General features: G+C 45.1%; 1 protein-coding gene across 3 annotated transcripts in view; it reads left to right on the top strand.

The window, feature by feature from the left end:
* Positions 1–21,717, top strand: part of FAM107B (family with sequence similarity 107 member B) — a 112,502-nt gene that overhangs the window by 5,528 nt on the left and 85,257 nt on the right. The gene's annotated exons all lie outside the window — the stretch shown is intronic.

Here is a 21,717-nt window from a genome sequence, read left to right as displayed (position 1 = left end):
GATACCGCTCCTTAAAGGGTAAGTTCACCTTTTGTATTCATTCGTCTTCTTTTTTTTTATTCTAAAGTCCAGCTCCCTATGCACCAGTATAGCATTCATGTACTTTTTTTGCAAATATATCAAAGCTTTCCATTAAATCTACAGTCACTTACTTTTCTTGTCCTAATCCACGTTTCCAGACGTTTCCATTGGTAATGTCTTCTTCCTTACAGACTGTAGGTCACAACACAGGAAGGAGTTGTCCAGCTGACCTCATTAGCACACACTCTGCATCATCCACCCTCCCACTCCCAGCTGCACATTTTTTAAATGAAATGCAATCAATCGGTGATTATCCTTCTCACTAAATACACAATCAGATTGCATAGTGTGTGGCAATCTTTATACACCTAAAATTACTAGTTGCGCTTTCAGTGCAATAATTGTTAACAGCACACCAAACACAGAAGCAAACACACATTTTGCATGTGAAAAAAGAAGGGCAAATGCTGCAAAACACACTGTAAAAAACACGCAACCCACAAAACGCTAAAAGTCCCATTAACCACAGTGCAACATGCTGCCCTATGGGTGTCACAGGAAAACAAGACACAAAACGTTCGCTCCCACTACGCTAGATGTGAATGGGGCCATGAACGTGTAATTGGGTGCGATAACACAAGAACAACCAGGCTCCGTTCACATCTGTGTGTTTCCTTACGTTTCAGAAATGTGCTGCACCAAAAATCACAGTAAAAACGCACAAGCTCCACTCTAAAAAGCTTCTGAAGCTTCTTGGGGCGATTGATGTGTGTAGGGAAGCCCATTCAGGTGTGATGGGCTGCCCTATGTGTGATGAGTGAAAATGCTCCAACCCGCTAACCCCCCCCCCCCCCCCCCCCCCCCCCGCTAAAATAAAAAAATGCATGTGGGAATGCAAGTTCCTGCTATGCAGAGTTGTGAATGGGGCTTGACAGCTGAGTGTTTCTGTCCACTCCCTTCTATGTACTTGTATAAAGATGGCCATACACTATGTAGTCTGATTGTGTACCCTTGTGAGAAGGGTGATCACTGATTGATTGCTATATTGGTGCATAGGGGAGCTGGGAAAAAGTGTACAAAGGTGAACTTACTCTAACTTTAACCAACAAAAGCGCACAAAGATACAGCATGCAGGACTTTTCAAACCGCAGCGCAAATGCAGCTCAGCGATGTGAACAGTCTCATAGCTTTAAAGACAAATAATTTTGATGTGCTTTTGTCCCGCTGGAAACGTGCGTTCCAGGGCGACAAAATCGCATCAGCGGGAAAAGGGCCCTAATATACATTTCTTTTCTAAGGCTCCATTCACACTGAGTTTTTTTTTTTTTTTTTTTTTCATGCTTTTTACAGAAATGCGGGACATTTTTTTTTTCGAATCAATACATTTTTTGTGCCTCTGCGTTTTTTGGAAAGGGCCAGGGACATTTTAAATGCAAAACTGTGCATTTATTTATTTATTTATTGTACAATAGATTTCAGTGGAGAAGCTGCAGAAAAGCATGTAGAGCGTTTTGCCCCAAAAAAAAAAAAAAAAACCCCATAAAAAACACAAAATGCAAATTGTGGTAAAAAACGCAAAAAGTACTGCAGAAACGCTCAAAAGCAACATGCATAGATGTGAATTGAGCCTAAAGCCCCTTTCACTCAGGGGGGACTCTGGCAAAGCACATTCGCCTGCTCAGCGGGGGGTCTCTCTCTCCAGAGCAGGTGGATGACGGGTTCGTGTCACACTCCGGGTCATAGCCCCGCAGTTCTCTATGGGGCGGTTGGATGGAAACGGACCTCCATTTTCCCATCCGACTGTCATCCAATCTGATCCCCAACATCTGTTTTTGAGGGACAGGATCAGATCAGACGCTGGCGGGTGTCAGTGGACACGTGTCCACTGACATCCCGCCGCTCCTTAGAGAACAATGGATGGTCCAGTCGGGTTCGCCTGAAAAAATGGACAGGCAGACCCAATTGGATTGCCCATGTGAAACCAGCTTTAAGCTGGCCATACACCTATAGATTATCTGCAGATTTTCTATGGTTAGATGGAAAAAGTGGGAGATTCCTCCATCCACACAGTTTAGCGAACATGGAGAAATCTGTTGCACTTTTTCCATCTAACCATAGAAAATCTGCAGATAATCTATAGATGTATGGCCAGCTATAGTCTCTGTAACTGTCTTGTGAACGGGAGGTTACTGAATTGGTATATTGATTCTGTATCCATGAATACTCTTTACAGCAACATCGTCTTATTATCATAATACAGAAGTCATGTTTTTCCAACATTTGTACAGCATTTACAAAATAAAGGGAGACGTACAGTTAAACAAAGTTAAACAATTCAGTAGACATGGGCCAGGAGGGTCTTTCTCATGAGAGCTTACATTCTAAATTGGAGGGTCAAGTGATACAAAAAGTGATAAGGGATGCATTGATGGAGACATTAAAGAGTTCAGTTTTTAAGTGGAGGGAGAATAGTTTTCTCTGAGTTTTCAGTGCTAAGGCGAACAGACTAGGGAATGCTCTTATCAAAGCTGAACTCCAGGAAAACTAAACTTTCTCCCTTGCAGTGGGGCTGCACTACAAGGGAATTTGGTAAAGCAGCTTTACTTACCTGATCCTCTGCTCCAGCAGGCTCCCCCACGCTGCTAGACTGGTCCTGGCCGCCTATTCTCCCCTACACTCTGGTGGTCTAAGCTCCTCTGTTGTCATTAAAGTGATTGTAAGGGTTCGTTATTTTAAATATAAACAAAAAAAACAAACATATCATACTTGCCTCCGCTGTGCAGCTCGTTTTGCACAGAGTGGCCACAAACATCCACTTCTTGGGTCCCCCGGCGGCACTCGCGTCTCCTCCCTGCATCCGTTAACCCCCTCGGGGAAGCGCTTCCCCGGGGGGGGGGGGTTACCTTGCGGGCGCGCTCCCAGAGTCCAGCATTCGGCATCCATAGCAGCCCGAACGTATGACTCGGCCCCGCCCCCTTGCGTCATTGGATTTAATTGCCAGCAGCGGGAGCCAATGACTGCGCTGCTATCAATCTATTCAATCAGGACAGGAGACACTGGCCGGGGCTGGTGTTCTTATTCCCGTCGCACAAATTTCAGGGCTCAGGTATAAGGGGGGCTCGGGGGCGGCTGCATTAAAAAATGTTTTTCACTTTAGTGCATAAAATGAATTAAGGTGAAAAACAGTGAAGGTTTACGACCCCTTTAAGACTGATGCAGGGCCCATAGCTCTGCACTAGATGTGAGGATGCTAAGCAACAGTCCACCACCGGAACATTGAAATGCTCTGTCAGCCCTGCGGAGGGAAAGGGGGAGAGCGTGCAGACAATCGGGTAAGTAAATACTTTTACGGTTCTAGACATAAAATGAGCAGCCCAATTGGGTGCTGGTTATACTGTTCAAGTTGGAGTGCTCAGATCAGTGGGCCGCTTGCACTCCAGCTCCTCCATACAGTAGACATCTTGCATTTTATTATTTTTTTTTTTTTTATTTCTATAAGGGTTTTTACCGTTGCTTTTAGGGGCATCTGGCATTTTCTTTTTGTCCTGCCTCCAAACGTCCCTGGATATTAGCCTATGTGTCCATCCACACCTAGGGGTCTGCAGGAGTTTAGAGGCAGAAATAAGTCCCACTGCCATTGTGCACCTAAACGCGTGTAAACGTGCGTTTAACGCTAGGCATATTTAGCGATTGAGCTACTAAACCTACAACAGTAGAATCGGCAAGTAGAACAAGCATGCTTGTTCTACTTGCTGTGGAACCTAAGGGGTTAATCCTCCGCATTGTTTTAAAAAGGCTGTTTGATCTGGTCTTCTCTGATCCTCCCCTTCTTTTACTGTCCCCCCAATCCATCCGCTGATAGAACAGAGCCTAGGGGCACTCTGCTCTGGGTGGGACTGACTAACTGCCACTGACATCATCAGTGACACTAATATAGTGATCAGTGCTAACAATATACGTCACATGTTAATAATGAGCGCTGCGTTATGGCAGCCTATTCAAATGAATGGGACTGTCTAATGCACCACAATAAACCCTAAATGTGCGTGCAACGTGTTCTCCAGCACAGTGCACTACAATGAAGGTACATAGGGGTGCACATAATGTGTGTGTGACCACAGCTCACTGGGGTGAATGGGGTCCTAAGTGACTTGGAGAATCTTCCCCATGTGACAGAAAACGCCTCCGACTGCAACAGGAGAGATGTTTGCAAAAAAAGCAAAAAATGACGGGTGTAGAAAAAAAAAAAATGTAAAAAAATACTACTAAAGCTTGTTTATGCAATTTGTAATTTTGTTTAGTATGTTTGGCCAGGGAAGTGATGAATTTGTACGTCAGTGTGTTTTTTCTGCCTTTTGCCTTGTCTGATCAAACTATTGACAAAAGTAAACAATACGCATTCCGTTGGAGTCCTTTAATGGGATGGGCAACCTCTGATGCATCTGTCACTATTCTTTATTCCTAATGCTAGACGAACAGCTGGGTTCCATTTGTTGTAGGTGCAGCTCTGTACACTGGGAGATGAACATGACCTTCCCACAAGATAATTTAATGTCCTAGATGTAGGCTAAAACATTCATTTTACTACATTAGGCCCCTTTCACACTGGGGCGGCGGGGGTGTCGGCGGTAAAACAGTGCTATTTTTAGCGCTGTTTTACCGTCGTTTTTGCGGCTGTATTCGGCCGCTAGCGGTGCGGTTTTAACCCCCGCTGGCGGCCGAAAAAGGGTTAAAACCGCTTGCATAGCGCGGCTATAGCCGCGGTATAGCCGCGCTGCCCCATTGATTTCAATGGGCAGGAGCGGTTTAGGAGCGGTGAATACACCGCTCCTTCACCGCTCCAAAGATGCGGCTTGCAGGAAATTTTTTTCTTCTCCTGCCAGAGCACCGCTTCAGTGTGAAAGCCCTCCGGCTTTCACACTGAATAAACAGCAGCGGCTGTTTTGGGTCGGTTTGCAGGCGGTATTTTTAGCGCAATAACGCCTGCAAACCGCCCCAGTGTGAAAGGGGTCTTACTATTATAAGAAAAATCACAGTTTGCTTGGAATGAATGAGAAAAAAACAATAATGCAATGAATAGTTTTTATTTATCAATTAGCACACCTACAAAGTGCACACACGGGAAAAAAAAAAAAAAATCAAATTAATATTTGGTGTGTTCACGCTTTGTGTTTTTTTTTTTTTGCAATACAGCACTGTGTTACTTTAACTTCTTCAGATCCGCGCTATAGCCGAATGACGGCCACAGCGCAGACCTACTTTGCCAGGAGGACATCTATTGACGTCCTCCCGTGCCCGAACGACCTGCGCGCCTCCTGCAGGGCGCGCGCGGTGTGCTCTGTGACCAGCGAGTCTGAGACTCGTTGGATCACAGATCGGAGTAAGGGGTCAATCCTGACTCCTTACCACGTGATTAGCTGTCAGCCAATGACAGCTGATCATGTGATGTAAACAGAGCCGGTAATTGGCTATTTTTTTTCTCTTCGCGCTGACAGCGTGAGGAGAAAAAATAAAGCCGATCACCGGCGACCGTGAGAGGGACATCGGTCCCGATCAGGGAGAGCTGCAGCCAGCTCCTCAGTGCCCACCTGTGCCACCTAGCCGGAGACACCAGCGCCACCCATCAGTGCCCACAGTGCCACCTATCAGTGCCCACAATGCAGTGCCGCCTTATCTGTGCCCATCAGTGCCGCCTTATCTGTGCCCATCAGTGCCGCCTTATCTGTGCCCATCAGTGCCGCCTTAACTGTGCCCACCAGTGCCGCCTCATCAGCGCATTTTTTCTCAAAATTTTCCATTTTATTATTTTTTTTTTGTTTAGCAAAAAACAAATCCCATCTGATTAAATACCACCAAAAGAAATCTCTATTTGTGTGAAAAAAATGATAAAAATTTCATTTGGGTACAGTGTTGCATGACCGCGCAATTGTCATTCAAAGTGCGTCAGCTCTAAAAGCTGAAAATTTGGTCTGGGTGGAAGGGGTTTTATGTGCCCAGTAAGCAAGTGGTTAATTGACAATTGCAGGGTCATGCGACGCTGTACCCAAATAAAAAAACAATTTTTTTCCCCACAAATGGAGCAAATGGAGCTTTCTTTTGGTGGGGTTTTATCACCTGCGGTTTTTATTTTTTGTGCTAGAAACAAAAAAAGACTGACAATTTTGAAGAAAAAAAAAAAAAAAAAATAAATAAATATATAAATATATATATATATATATATATATATATATATATATATATATATATATATATATATATATATATAATATATTATATATATATATATAATTTTTTTTTTTTTCTACTATTTAACATGTCCAATAAAAAATTTAAAAAATCAAATTAGGTATTCTGCTAAATATAATACTACAATAAGTGTATATTGTTATCGCGTCTACAAATTATGGGATATTTATATGGCATTTTTAGTTATTCATTCCATATATATTATATATAATTTTTTTTTTTTTCTAGTAATGGCGGCAATCAGCAATTTTTTTTTAATTTTAATTTTTTTTTTTTTTTGCAGGACTGCAACATTGCAGCGGACAAATCTGACACTTTTTTTTTTTTTTTTTTTGGGGGAACCAGTGACATTACAGTAATAAGTGCCAAAAATATGCACTGTTACTGTACTATTGACACTGGCAGGGAAGGGGTTAACACCAGGGGCAATTAAAGGGTTAAGTGTGTCCCTAGGGGATGCTTTCTGACTGTATGTGTGGGGGGGGGGGGGAGGACTCGCTGAATGAACACAGAGATCTGTTTTCCTGCTTAGCAGGAACATAAAATCAGAATTTATCCCTGTCAGAACGGCGGTCTGCCTTGTTTACATCGGCAGACCGCCGTTCTACCTCCTCTGGGGAGCGATTGTGGATGACCGGCAGGCATCGCGTCCGCCGGACCCGCTGATTGGCTCCCCCTCTGGCCAGTTGGCGTTTTGCACAATAGTGCTGACCTGCCGCAGTATATGTACTGTGGCTGGTCTGATAGTGGTTAAAGGCTTACTCAACATTTTGTACCACGTTACACGCATATTTGTTTTTTCCGCCGCAGCTGCTTTTTATTCATTCACAGAGGTCAGTAGTATCTATAAAATGTGTGTGCCGAGATGACCGCACTCATGGTCCATTGACCCTTCTTCTAGCTCTCCAACTGAAAGCCTTATTTCAGTATGGACATGGAACGGGAGGAAGAGTCTGTGGAAGCCTGGCGTTGCACCCATGATCCAGTGATGGTGGTTGTAATTCATTTTTTTGTTGTTTTTTTTGTTTCAGACTACAAAGAGCAACTTTTTTTTTGTTTTTTTTTTGTTTAAAGGAACTCAACGGGTAGTTCCAAACATTTAGAAGAGCTAACCACAGTTGCTTTTGTCTCTTGTTATCTCAGACCAAGTAAGTGATGTTGAGATGAGGTTTCTGTGGAGGTCATACTGTCTCGCCCAGGACTCACAGATTCCGATAAGCCACCCGCCCACAGACCCCCCACAACCACCAAACCAAGGTTGTTGGGAAGAGGTCCTTGCGCTCATCAAGATGCTTTGCTGGGGAGGAGGGGGTTGTGGGGGGGCATATGGCCTGTGTGGTGAACTGCGTTAATTTGCACTGATCAACGCTGGCTCCCTACTAAGGTACATAGAAAGTGATTTGTTTTCTATGTGTCCTGTTTATACCACAATGCTGGCTTAAGATGAGTTGCAGTGGATTTTTCCACAGTGTACCAAGTCCAAGTTCAATGATGTAAAAAAAAATAAAATAAATAAAAGTAAACAATGTCTTTTACATTGTAACAGCACAAGGCACTCTCTGTACACAATAGACACCAGCCCATTTATTTTAAACTAAATTTACACATTTTCAGGCTCTTATTTGCGTGTTTTTTATTACAGGACCATTAAGTGGTGTATGTGTATGGATAATTTTATTTTTGGAGAATAATGCTGCATACACATTTTATACAATATTTTTTTTTTTTTTTTCCTCCAATTTCAGATTTACCTTTTTACTATGTAGTGCAAGGTCCTGCCTGATTGCATACACATTGAAAGTGTTTAGGTTTGACCTCCTATTATATGGTTTTGGTAAATCTAAAAGAAAGTTGCACAAGACGGTTGTATAATGTGTAGCCAGCTAAAAGCGTAAGCTCCGCTTGTCTGCCTCCTCCCCCTTCCGCTGCTACATTTGGCACCTTGTGGGGATGGAAGGGAGAGTGGGTACCTGGTTTTGACAGGTACCCGCTTCCACTTCCGGTTGAGTTTGTCACGGCAGAAGTCCGGCCCCACTCCTCCTTCCCCCGCAGCTGGCCCAATGAGAGCGTGCAGCGGGCTTCGCGCATGTGAAGTAGGGAACCAGCTTTGAAGCCGAAAGTTTCCCTTAGTGGAGATGGCCATGGCAGCTGGATTCCTGGACAGGTAAGTGTCCTAATGTTAAAAGTCAGCAGCTACAGTACTTGTAGCTGCTGACTTTTATTTATTTTTTTCTTCAGGAATCTGGAGCTACTCTTTAAGGATATTTTGTTTAGGGCTGGTTCACACTGCTGCATGCTGCGAGATCGCATGTGATTTGCCCCACACTGCAGTACAAATCACATGCGATGTGCAATGCGATTTCAGCCATACAGATAGTATGGCTGAAATCGCATCGCATTCAGACTAAACTCACACAGGCCCCTTTTTTTGGTCCACACCAGAGTTGGATCGCATAGGTCACAGGTGTCAAACTGGCGGCCCTCCAGCTGTTGCGGAATTACAAGTCCCACGAGGCATTGCAAGGCTGACAGTTACAAGCATGACTCCCACAAGTAGGGGCATGATGGGATATGTAGTTCTGAAACAGTTGGAGGGCCGCCAGTTTGACACCCCTGGATAGGTGTTCACATCTATGCAATCCGATTCATGTCTGAACTGTCAGTTCGCAGTATGATATGCGAGCTGAAATGGGGGTCTCATTAACAATGTATAGACTCTCCCCCCAGTTCGCATATGGCAGTGTGAACTGCTGTGCGAGTCGGGTGAGATGCGGGAACCCACAGTGGGTTTGCAGGGTTCCCGTATTACACAAGTGTGAACTTGGCCTTAGTGTCACTTTGTGCTTGAAATTCTTGATATACCAGTGTTGAAGTGAGACTATCTAAAGATAAGGGCCTGCAGACTGGCTTGTCCCTAGGAACAGTCTAATTATGTGATGAAATGGATTCACTGGCACCAGTTGGGTGTATGGCTGTAATGCCACCTTGCTGCGTGCATTGTGCTATAGACAGGATTCTGGCAGGGAGTCACTGTCACTGTCACTGAACTGTAAATGGCTAGATGGTATAGATGTAGTATCACTGAATTAACATATTAAACTATATGCAAAGCCACAACTTCTTCTTTTTTTTTTTGGCTGTGTGGGTGATTCACTTCCTGTCCCAGAGACACAGTAGGAAATGGGAATTTCTCCAAACCTAGGGGCAACCCCCTCTTAACAGTTGTCAGCAGAACAGGTGTCCCAATCCGAAGATCTACCTTCCGTTCTGGTCCTGTGACTATTTAAAAAGGTATAAACAGTTTCTTTACTGGAAATAATGGTGACTAAGACCTATAGGGAGGTTGAATCTCCCCAACTTTGACACGCCAAGAAATAAAGACTACAGAGAGGTTCTAATTATTCCAAATTCTGTCCAAAACTAAAACAAGAGAAAAATGGTTTACCATACACTTCTTTCTTTTTTTTTTTTTTTTTTTTCTTTTTTTTTCTTTTTTTAAATACCTTGCCTGAGCATGTCAGGGCATTTTGGGACTTTTGGTTCAGCTGGTTTTCTGACCTTGGTTAGTGTTGGTGTATGGTAATCTGTTTTGCGGATTGCTGTTAATCTGTTCTTTTGCTTTTTTTTTTTTTTTTTTTTTTTTTTTTTTTTTAGCACTAAATAACTTTTCCAGCCTGTTGTACTAGTCACACTTTGTGCAGACTCCAGAATGCCAACACTGCAGTGGAAACTTCCCGTAAGCTAATGTTGACTAGATGGAGCGCACTGTTTCCACTGTGGACTTTAATGTTGATCATATTAGAAGACGGAGATTATGTTGTTACTCCGCTTTATCTTCTCGTTATGCATTCAGTGTTTGCACATTTTAACTTATATTGTGACCTCTTCTAGAAAAAATAGGTTCACAACAAAAGAAGTAACAAATTGGCTATAAACACAAATGTACATTTATATGCATTTCTTAGGGACCTGAAAAATAAAAATAAATGTCAGCAAGTTGTGAATGATTAACCCATAGCCCACCCTGATATACCTATACATCTGATCCTGGGCTGCAAAATCTATTCTGCTTCTGGCTGTGTTCAGTATACTGTCTTCTTGATTCTTGCAGCATAAGGTAATATTTAACTTCTCTGCTGGCAGAGTTTTGAAGAAGTTGCTTATTTGGATATTCATAATACTGGTATGTAGAAGCTAAATTTATCTGTCTAGTTTTAATAGCAAACCTGAAGAGATCGAACTACTGTGTCTGCCATTGCTGAATTTTTAATTCTAGTTGACTGGCTGTCTCTGGCTATAGTCAGTTCTTGTCATCTGCATGCTCCAGGTCACTTTAAGCAACTTTGTCTTTAAAGTGATTGTAAAGTCTTGTTTTTATTTTTTTTCTATAAAAATAACAAACATGTTATACTTGCCTGCTCTGTTGCAGTGGTTTTGCACAGAGCAGCCTGGATCCTCCTCTTCTCGGGTCCCTCTTCTGTGCTCCTGGCCCCTCCCTCCTGTCGAATGCCCCCACAGCATGCAGCTTGCTATGGGGCACCCGAGCTGAGTCACAGCTCCTTGTGTCCATTCAGACACAGAGCTCTGGCCCTGCCCCCTCTCTCCCCTGATTGGTTAGCTGACTTTAATTTACAGCAGCGGCAGCCAATGGCACTGCTGCTGTGTCTCTGTCAATCAGGAGGGAGAATCTCAGATGGCTGAGACACTCATGGACATCAGGTGGATTCAGCATCAGTCCCCCAGTGCCTCTACACTGGGAACCAAGTGATCAGACACAGCCAATCGCTCGTTTTTCAGAACTCCGTGAGCAGAGAGCTGCAAACTGTCAGTCAGCAGCTCTTTGCTCTGCCCCCTCCTCGCTCACTAGAGTGCGGAGCTGTGGAGGGGTGGGGGTGGGGCGGACAGCGGATCCCGACTCTGTGGTCGGGATGACGGGTACCTGGACTGACATTGGTTAAGTGTCAGCAGAGAGCGGACTTCAGCCCACTCTCTGCTGAAAATGGGTCCCAGGAGTGCAAAATTAACTGCACCCCTGTGATCCACAGGAGAAGTACAGTCAAATGAGCTTTGGCTATACTTCTCCTTTTTTAAGATAAAAAAAAAACAAAAAAAAAACCTTGCCTTTACAACCCCTTTAATGCCGAACTGGTATATGGCGATCTCAGGCACCTCTTCCAGTCATCCCCTGCATCTTATTACCTTTTGCATCTATTACCTTTTCTTTTTTTTGTGGAAGAGACATGTAAAATTTCTTTTGTAGTCCATAGCAGCCAAGGGATTAAAGTTCATTGGGCTGGTTTCATTTTTTAGCTGAATTCTAGGAATTAAACCACTTTCTAAACTTCTGGATCACTAGGCGTTAAATTCAATGAGGTGCATGCCACCTTGTGAACTTCTTGCTTTATTTACAGTTTGTTAACCTGGCGTTCAGTAAACAGTTATTGCTATTTGAGACTGGACTGGTCTCCCTGAAACTGCGGAGTCATATGCAGACACTATGCCCACTCCTCCCCCTTCTCTTGTCCAATCACAGATATGTGAACCTACTCACAAAATACAAAGGTGAAAGAGCAGCCAAGAGGAGGGGTGGGCAGAGGTGTTACTGTATGAGATAACAGCATCTCTCTTGTTAGAGCTCTGGTGGTATAGTAATAGCTGTACTCCCTGCACTCTGTAAAACAGTCAGTTGTAAGGAAAAGAGAGAAGTCCACAAGGTGGCATGAACCTTGTTGGACTTAACCCATGGGTGCTCAACCTGTGGCTTTCCATCTGTCAAGAACTACAAATCACATGATTTGTAGATCACATGAGGCAAGACTGACAGTTACAAGCATGACTCCCAAAGGCAGAGGCGTGATGGGACTTGTAGTTCCGCAACAGCTCGAGGGCCACAGGTTGAGCACCCATGACTTAACCCATAGCAAGCCAGCACATTTTAGACAGTGGCTGAATTCCTGAAATTTTGTTTTAAAGTGTCAGTAATCCTAAAAAATCTGAACGTGAAATGTGATCGATTGGCATGGAAATCGGACAAAGTTTTTAAAGGCTGTGTAATTAAACATGTTGCGTGTCTATCATATGCTCCTAATGTACGTTTGTTCAGATTCTCTGTACAGATGTGCAAACAAAATTTTTGCCAGTGTATGGCTAGCCTTGGTTATGAATTGAGGAATGCTGTACCCTTATCAGACAGCAAAGCTTTTCTTTAACAAAAGACAGTCTGTACTTTATACTTATAGTGGCTCTTAACTTTATTGAGACCAAGGCTCTGCAAATTCTTCTAAAATATTATTCACCCCAATATTATAAAGAAAAAAAGGTTTATACTCTGACTATAGTATGGGAAAACAAAATGGGTACTGAAATGCTGGAAGGCTACGGATGGGGTTGGGTGTTGCTGTAAGGGAGTAGAGGTTCTGGAGAGGCTGAAAAGACTCTGCAGCAGACTTGGTGACCCTGTATGGGTTGAGGTTTTTTAGAGGGAGCTGGGAGCAACTGTTGGGGTATCTCCAGGAGGCTTGGAGCTTTGCAGGGGCAATGTAATGTGGGAGACCAAAGGACCCTGTGGGAGCTGGGGGACACTGTTGGCAGTTGGAGGGGGTTGAGGCTCTGTGGCAACTAGGGGGCACTTCTGGGTGGGAGGTTGGGGCACTGAGGGCCACTATGGGAGGTTGGGGAGCTCTATGGGAGCTGCAAAGCACTGTGGGAGGTTTGGGGTTCTGCAGGTGGCTGAGGGTCCAGAAGGAGAGAGGCTACGGCCCTTAAGTGGGCCACATCCTTGTGATTGAGAACCACTGCATTATACCACCCCATGTAATCGGCCTCATAATATTTAGTGTGCTGCTGTCTGTTACGTTAGTATAACCTATAGGGAGTATTTATGATCTACTACTATTGTTATCAAGCTTATTCATAAAAGTAGTGCAAGAAGTAAGCTATACTGGAAAGTGGAGTTTATATATTTTGCTCAAGTTGGATCACTGAAAGATGAGTGCTTTTTTTCTTGAATGAGCATATGTGTCCATTTCATCATTTCCCAGGAGACCTCCACAATTTACAGTATAGGGCATGCTGTTATTTGGGGTCCAGAGACCATTCATTTATTATATTAACACATTTTTATTATTATATTGTTTTTAAATACTATATATCAGAAATTTGTACGAGATTTGTTCTCTGAAGAGCAGCTCGTGTCTGGCCATCAGCCTGACCACAAGCCATATTTAATGCTGGTCTTAAGAATGCCATTCCAGACATAGCAGGACAGAGCGGAACGCATTCTGCGTAGTAAATTGACTTAGAAAATCAAAATCGTGCCGCCTGGCAGTATAAGATCCAGCAGTGTGATACCCATGTAATTTACACAGCTGTTTTTAAGCTATGCTTTTTCTTTCACTTTCCTTTTCTCTCGAAACAAAGTTGTCCAAGTTTCACCTTCTGCCCTTTAAAATAAAAGTAGGAGCAGAACTTTATTTTTACTGTATGTGTGTGTATGTATATATATTATATATATATATATATATATATATATATATATATATATTAGTTTGGCTGGAGTTCAGCTGCAAGTAGTAATATATAATAAGTACAGTTTAGGGACTGAAACACATCTATGGGATAGGGTGCGTTGCGATAAGGAAACTTAACCTTTTGGGCTGTGTTGGGTTAAGGCAGTCCGTCCACTTTACCTTTTTAAAGTGGTTCCAAGGGCAGAAGCATTTTTAACCTTATTGCATTCTATACAGTAAGGTAAAAAAGACATCTGCATGCAGCTCCCCTCGCCTCTCCCCTCCCCTCGCCTCTCCCCTCCCCTCGCCTCTCCCCTCCCCTCGCCTCTCCCCTCACCTCTCGCCCCTCCCCTCCTTATACTCACTAGTCAGATCTTGATTCAGCAATATGCACAAGAGCAGCAGCTCTCTCCCTGCTCATTGGCTCAGGGATAGCAGTGGAGCCATTGGCTCCCTCTGCTGTTAATCACAGCCAGGGAGGGGAGGGGCGGGGCTGAGCCACACTCTGCATCTATGGACACACAGAGGGGGTTTTTGAGCAAGCAATTACCACTGCCCCCATAGCAAGTGGCTTGCTATAGGGACACGGGGCTGGGGACCCAAGAAGAGGAGGGTCGGGGCTGATCTGTGCAAAACCATTGCATAGAGCAGGTAAGCAAAACATGTCTGGTTTTTAATAAATAAAAATACAACACACATTAATATGAGGGAGATTTACTAAAACTGGATCACTCAGAATCTGGTGCAGCTGTGCATGGTAGCCAATCGGCTTCTAATGTCGGCTTGTTCAAAAGAGCTTTGACAATAAAACCTGGAAGCTGGTTTCTATGCAGAGCTGCTCCAGATTTAGTAAATAACCCCCCAGAGTGATATAATGTGCATCAACACAACGCAGAGGAGTGGAGACGTGTAAATCCAGCCTTAGAACGTGAGAATTTTTTTTTCCTTTTTGTATGAACTAATGAGAACCACGCCTTTTTATTGTTTACAATGTGAGCAGTTGACACCTACCTGGAACACCCAAATGTGGCCTTCACCACAGTGAAATTATGTTGCAGATCAGGCTGTCAGTCATAGAGCATAAGTGGGTGGCCTGATCTTGTGTACAACCAGATGTACAGTACTTTAGAGATTGGGTAAATCAAACTTAAAGTGTTACTAAACCCACAACAGTGAAATCTGTATATGCAGAATAGCATACTTGTTATACTCTGTGGAATGTAAGCGGTTAATTCTCTGCTTTGTGTCTAAAAGACTGTTTGATCCTGTATGGACAGATCCTCCCCCCTCCTGTAGGATCTCTCTTGGCAAGGCCAGATAAGACACTGTCAGGGTAGTACTGCTGCACATACTCAGTTTCGTCTCTATTGCTGGACAGAACATTTCCTGTTTGAGCTTTTCAGGTCACATGGCATTGACATCACACATTTGGGCGTGTATACAGATCCTAAATGACAGCCCATACCCTCCCTCTTCCTCCATGCCCAGTAACTAAAAAAGCCCACAGTGGGTGGGATGTCACATCTTGATTCATGGATGATCCGCCTCCCATAACAGCATGAGGACACAGGCTGTAGTGGAAATCTCCTTCTACCTGAACACTCAGCACTCAGGCAGACCCTCCAGTTTATCACGTGGCCATGGAATACAGATCAACCAAAAAGGTGTATAGTGACAGTATTTTAATGTAAAAAGAAGATTTATAAGCTGTGGGCACGGCAGGGTGAGTTGGATGAACTATTTTCATATTACTGGGTTTAGTAACAAGGCTCAATTGAGTGAGGTTTTTCAGGAGACCTCTATTATGTGAAGGTTTCAGCTACTTTAAGAAAAAGATTACAGTGCTTTGGCAATTAGCATTATAAGTAATTAACACCTCTTTTATATGTTTACTTTAAATGCTTTATAGAACTGTCTTCAAAACTGCGGTCCAGGGGCCAAATATGGCCCTTTGCTTGCTTTTATCCAGCCCTTGGGGCATAATTCCCCCCACTGACACCAATGATGGGGACACAATTCGTCCCAGTGACGCCAAGGGCGAGGGAACAATTCGTCCCAGTGACGCCAAGGGCGAGGGAACAATTCGTCCCAGTGACGCCAAGGGCGAGGGAACAATTCGTCCCAGTGACGCCAAGGGCGAGGGAACAATTCGTCCCAGTGACGCCAAGGGCGAGGGAACAATTCGTCCCAGTGACGTCAAGGGCGAGGGAACAATTCGTCCCAGTGACGCCAAGGGCGAGGGAACAATTCGTCCCAGTGACGCCAAGGGCGAGGGAACAATTCGTCCCAGTGACGCCAAGGGCGAGGGAACAATTCGTCCCAGTGACGCCAAGGGCGAGGGAACAATTCGTCCCAGTGACGCCAAGGGCGGGGGAACAATTCGTCCCAGTGACGCCAAGGGCGGGGGGAACAATTCGTCCCAGTGACGCCAAGGGCGGGGGGACAATTCGTCCCAGTGACGCCAAGGGCGGGGGGACAATTCGTCCCAGTGACGCCAAGGGCGGGGGGACAATTCGTCCCAGTGACGCCAAGGGCGGGGGAACAGTTCGTCCCAGTGACGCCAAGGGCGGGGGAACAGTTCGTCCCAGTGACGCCAAGGGCGGGGGAACAGTTCGTCCCAGTGACGCCAAGGGCGGGGGAACAATTCGTCCCAGTGACGCCAAGGGCGGGGGAACAATTCGTCCCAGTGACGCCAAGGGCGGGGGAACAATTCGTATTTTTTAGGAACTACATGAGATGGAAAACAATTGTGCTGTTTACTTGTACATGGATTGATATGGGACCTTGTGATTTTTGCACAAGAAAACATGCCTTGCTCAAGAATTTGACCAATGTCACATGTTGGAAATATTGTTGCCGCCAGATGAGCTATTACACAAGACTGATGTGTAAAATCTGGCAAATTACATATTTTAAAGTGGTTGTAAACCCTTACAGACCACTTTCACCTACAGGTAAGCCTAGATTAAGGCTTACGACATGGTTTAGGAGATATTTACCATTTCCCCGAACAATGCCGTCTTCTGCGCATGCACCGATGTATTTTGGCGCATGCGAACTCTTGAAAGGGCACGCTGTGCCGTTTCAAGCTGTGGGCTCCCGCGACTCCGGCCAGTCATAGAGCCGGAGTTCGCGGCCCTGGAAGGAAGAGGGGTGAAGAACGGACGCTCGCTGCCAGTGAGGAAATCGGGGACATCGCAGGCTCCTGTGTCAGGTAAGTGACACATAATGGGCTACTATACGATGCATAGTAGCCCATTATGCTTTACCTTTGCAGGGAAACAAAGAGGAAGTATAACCCACCAGGGTTTACTTCCTCTTTAAGACAAATGTTTTGTATAGCTAAAACTTTTATGATTAATATGTGTCTTAAACGGAAGAGCCAAGAACCCCACATTCATGTAAAACAAAAATATGTTCCCTATACAACAGTATAGTTACAGACATTCAAAAACTTGTCATCCAGTTTCCCATTTTGTTTTTTAATATGGACATTATAGAAGAAATTAAACTCCTTGGCTTAGGTTTGCAATCATCCTTACATATTCAAGTAAATTCTATGGACCAGTCTCACAACTAGGCTACATAATGTAAGAATACCTATATCCACTTGGAACTCCAACATTTCATATGTGCCTGTTGTACCATGTACTTGTACAAAAAGTATCCTGTTATCTTTGTATTGCTTCCTTCGTGTGAAATGCCTGGTGTTCCTGCCAGCCCCTCTGCTTTCCCAATAAAAACTGACCACATTAAGCAGGAGAGCACACTGTGGTCAGTCCTCTAGCTGTGCTCTAGGAACTTAGCCTGCTCTCCTCCAATGACCAGACTTGTCCTGACATGCCCCCCCCCCGCACAACTGTTCACTGGGAAACTCAATGTACTGCTGCTTCTCCTCCCCCAGCTCTTATGCAGTTTAGAACAGAGGGAATGTGATTATTTTTTAAAAAAATGGAAAAAAGGTATTTTTATTGTGGGTGTTTATTATTTTTTTTCTATAGCGATACACAGAGGTTTTACCTTTTTTATTTCTATTTTTAACTAAATGGGTGGTTTTACAGGGTGATCGTTTACAATCACTTTAACTCTAAATTAAAGGAGTTGTAAACCCTCATAGTTTTTCACCTTAATGCATTAAGGTGAAAAACCTTCTGTGCTGCAGTTGCCCCCCAGAGCCCCCCTTTTTCTTACCTGAACCTGATCGTTCAGCGACGAGCACAGCAGCTCCAGCCGTTGTCTCGGGTCTTCGTTGGAAAGATTGATCAGCCATTGGCTCCCGCTGCTGTCAATCAGATCCAGTGTCACGGGAGCGAGGGGGCAGGGTCGAGTCCTGCAGTCTGTGTCAATAAAGGGGAAATCTTCCAATGGGGAAGTTCTGGTGACCTGGGGGTCCCCCAAGGAATTCCCTTAATTTCCAGGGATTGCCTCTCTCTTCCTGTTTGGCTATGGGACACGACGTGAAGGTAAATCTACCCAATGGGGACACAGGTGGCGAAAAGAAATCTGACAAGGGTTATAACCCTCCCTTATCCAAAATGAAATGACTTGCCTCTAGTTTTACTTTAAGGCAAGATGGGTGAAATTCAAGAGCTAATAGCCTGGTATCTATCTAGTTGAAATTTTGAAGGCACATTGAAATATAAAGGTTGTCATTTCTGACTGATACTCCAATAAATGCTGATTGCTTGACTGTAATGTTGATCCAGTGGCTTTATGATGTCCCATGTCAGTGGCCTGGTACAAGTATGGAGATTAGGTCTTCACTAAATGCATGCTTGTTCAGGATCATTGACTAGAGTTTGGGAAATTGGGAATGGCTGCCTACTCCTTTTTTTTTTTTTTTTTTTTTCTCAATGAAGCTTGAGCATGTATTGTAACATTTACTCTACAGACTGCGGCATTTCCGTTTTTGTATCGGCATCAGTTCTAACAATGACTAAGGCTGGGTTCACACTGGTGCGACACGACAGCCGTCCTACTTTGGATCCGACTTTGCCCTGCGACATGAAGCCGGCATGTGTCCGACTTTCAATGAACGGGGATCCGACTTGGATCCCCGCCAATGCCGGCACTGTGTTTGGTATGAATCTTTAGGGGGGAATTCCGCGCCAAATTTTAAATGAAAAACCGGCATGGGTTCCCCCTCCAGAGGCATACCAGGCCCTTGGGTCTGGTATGGACCTTGAGGGGAACCCCCTACGCCGAAAAAACGGCGTGGGGGGTCGCCCCCAATCCATACCAGACCCTTATCCGAGCACGCAGCCCGGCCGGACAGGAATGGGGGTGGGGACGAGCGAGCGCCCCCCCCTCCTGAACCGTACCAGGCCGCATGCCCTCAACATGGGGGGTGGTGCCTTGGGGGAGGGGGGCGCGCTGCGGCCCCCCCACCCCAAAGCACCTTGTCCCCATGTCGATGAGGACAAGGGCCTCTTCCCGACAACCCTGGCCGTTGGTTGTCGGGGTCTGCGGGCGGGGGACTTATCGGAATCCGGGAGCCCCCTTTAATAAGGGAGCCCCCAGATCCCGGCCCCCCACCCTATGTGAATGAGTATGGGGTACAGCGTACCCCTACCCATTCACCTAGGAAAAAAGTGTCAATTTAAAAAAAAACACTACACAGATTTTTAAAGCATTTTATTAGACAGCTCCGGGGGTCTTCTTCCGACTTCGGGGGTCTCTCCGGTTCTTCTCCACGCTCTCCGGATCTTCTGCCGGGCTCCTCCGCTCTCTTCTGCTCTTTTGCCGCTCTTTTGCTAAAGCGGAGGAGCCCGGTCTTCGGTCTTCAATCTTCTGCCTTCTGCCTTCTGCCCTCTTCTCCTGATGTTGACACGACGCTCTCTGGGGCTAGAATGCTCTCTGTGCGCTCTGCTCTGACTTATATAGGCGGTGACCCCGCCCCCTTATGCCGTCACAGTCCCTGGGCATGCTGGGACTGTGACATTTTAGGGGGCGTGGTCATCACCCGATGACCACGCCCCCTAAAACGTCACAGTCCCAGCATGCCCAGGGACTGTGACGGCATAAGGGGGCGGGGTCACCGCCTATATAAGTCAGAGCAGAGCGCACAGAGAGCATTCTAGCCCCAGAGAGCGTCGTGTCAACATCAGGAGAAGAGGGCAGAAGGCAGAAGGCAGAAGGCAGAAGATTGAAGACCGAAGACCGGGCTCCTCCGCTTTAGCAAAAGAGCGGCAAAAGAGCAGAAGAGAGCGGAGGAGCCCGGCAGAAGATCCGGAGAGCGTGGAGAAGAACCGGAGAGACCCCCGAAGTCGGAAGAAGACCCCCGGAGCTGTCTAATAAAATGCTTTAAAAATCTGTGTAGTGTTTTTTTTTTAAATTGACACTTTTTTCCTAGGTGAATGGGTAGGGGTACGCTGTACCCCATACTCATTCACATAGGGTGGGGGGCCGGGATCTGGGGGCTCCCTTATTAAAGGGGGCTCCCGGATTCCGATAAGCCCCCCGCCCGCAGACCCCGACAACCAACGGCCAGGGTTGTCGGGAAGAGGCCCTTGTCCTCATCAACATGGGGACAAGGTGCTTTGGGGTGGGGGGCCGCAGCGCGCCCCCTCCCCCAAAGCACCAACCCCCCATGTTGAGGGCATGCGGCCTGGTACGGCTCAGGAGGGGGGGGGGCGCTCGCTCGTCCCCACCCCCATTCCTGTCCGGCCGGGCTGCGTGCTCGGATAAGGGTCTGGTATGGATTGGGGGGGACCCCCACGCCGTTTTTATCGGCGTAGGGGGTTCCCCTCAAGGTCCATACCAGACCCAAGGGCCTGGTATGCTCTTGGAGGGGGAACCCATGCCGGTTTTTTATTTAAAATTTGGCGCGGAGTTCCCCCTCAAGAACATCTGAGCACAAGTCGCGTGCCAAAGTCGGATCATGCAAGACGGCAATCCGACTTTGATCCGACTTCAATGATAGTCAATAGACTGAAGTAGGATCAAAGTCGGACCAAAGTAGTACAGGGAGCATTTCTAAAGTCGGAACGACTTGTGTCGGACCAGTTAGGACGGCTCCCATAGGGAAACATTAAATTTCACACGTCATGCGACATGAGCTCCCAATGTCGGAGCGTTTGTCGGACCAGTGTGAACCCAGCCTAATGCATATAGTGACTATATTTGTGGATATGCTGCAGCTGTGTATAGTGAGCAGCAGACAAGCAGCTGCTGTTCAGTTTATGTGGATCCACCCCGTAGTAAAGTAAAAAATGGAGGTAGGTTGGGCAGGACGCAAAGCTCAGATCCATAACCTGTATACAATTATTAAAAGCATGCCTTTAAGTGTTAAACTCACATTTTTGGTAGTGTTGTGTATTAATTTGGGCTACTAAATAAAAATAATAAAAAGGCTTAATGTGACGTGAGCAGCTGACTAGATGTATTGAGTTGGCTTAACCTGGTTGTTTATGATGGCCCCTGACCCCCATTAATTGGATGCATTTTAGATGAGGTGCTTTAATAAACAGCTGAAGGCCAGCAGAAAAATTGCTGAGCTTCCAATGTTAGGAGAAGGTCACAATGACCCCTCTGTTCTAGAAGATCTTTCCTGTTAGGTTACTGATTTATGAATAAGTAGCATGTGTAGCATATTCTTTATGGTACATTTTATATGACTATAACATGGACGATTAATTCATGTTGTATTTTTTTTTAATGTCTATTTTTTTATACTATAGAAATTCCTTTTTTTTTCATCCCACCAGATCAATTTTTACCTATTGAATATTTATGGAAAACGATGTTTTGTCCATGGTGACTTGTCACCAAAATATTGATCATGCCAAGGAGAACCTTTTTTATTTCTGGAAGATGCTCTTTACTAATACATATCCTTTACAATCAATAACACCTTGTTCTGATCTAGGGCTAAAATGCTTTTATGATGAAACAAAAGATAGCTATTTTCATGATGTATTACAGATCACCATATATTGTAGTA

This window comes from Aquarana catesbeiana, linkage group LG03 (genome assembly GCF_042186555.1).
Source record: "Aquarana catesbeiana isolate 2022-GZ linkage group LG03, ASM4218655v1, whole genome shotgun sequence".
NCBI lineage: Eukaryota > Metazoa > Chordata > Amphibia > Anura > Ranidae > Aquarana > Aquarana catesbeiana.
The sequence above is the reverse complement of the archived record's forward strand: the minus strand, read 5'-3'. Positions and strand labels throughout refer to the sequence as shown.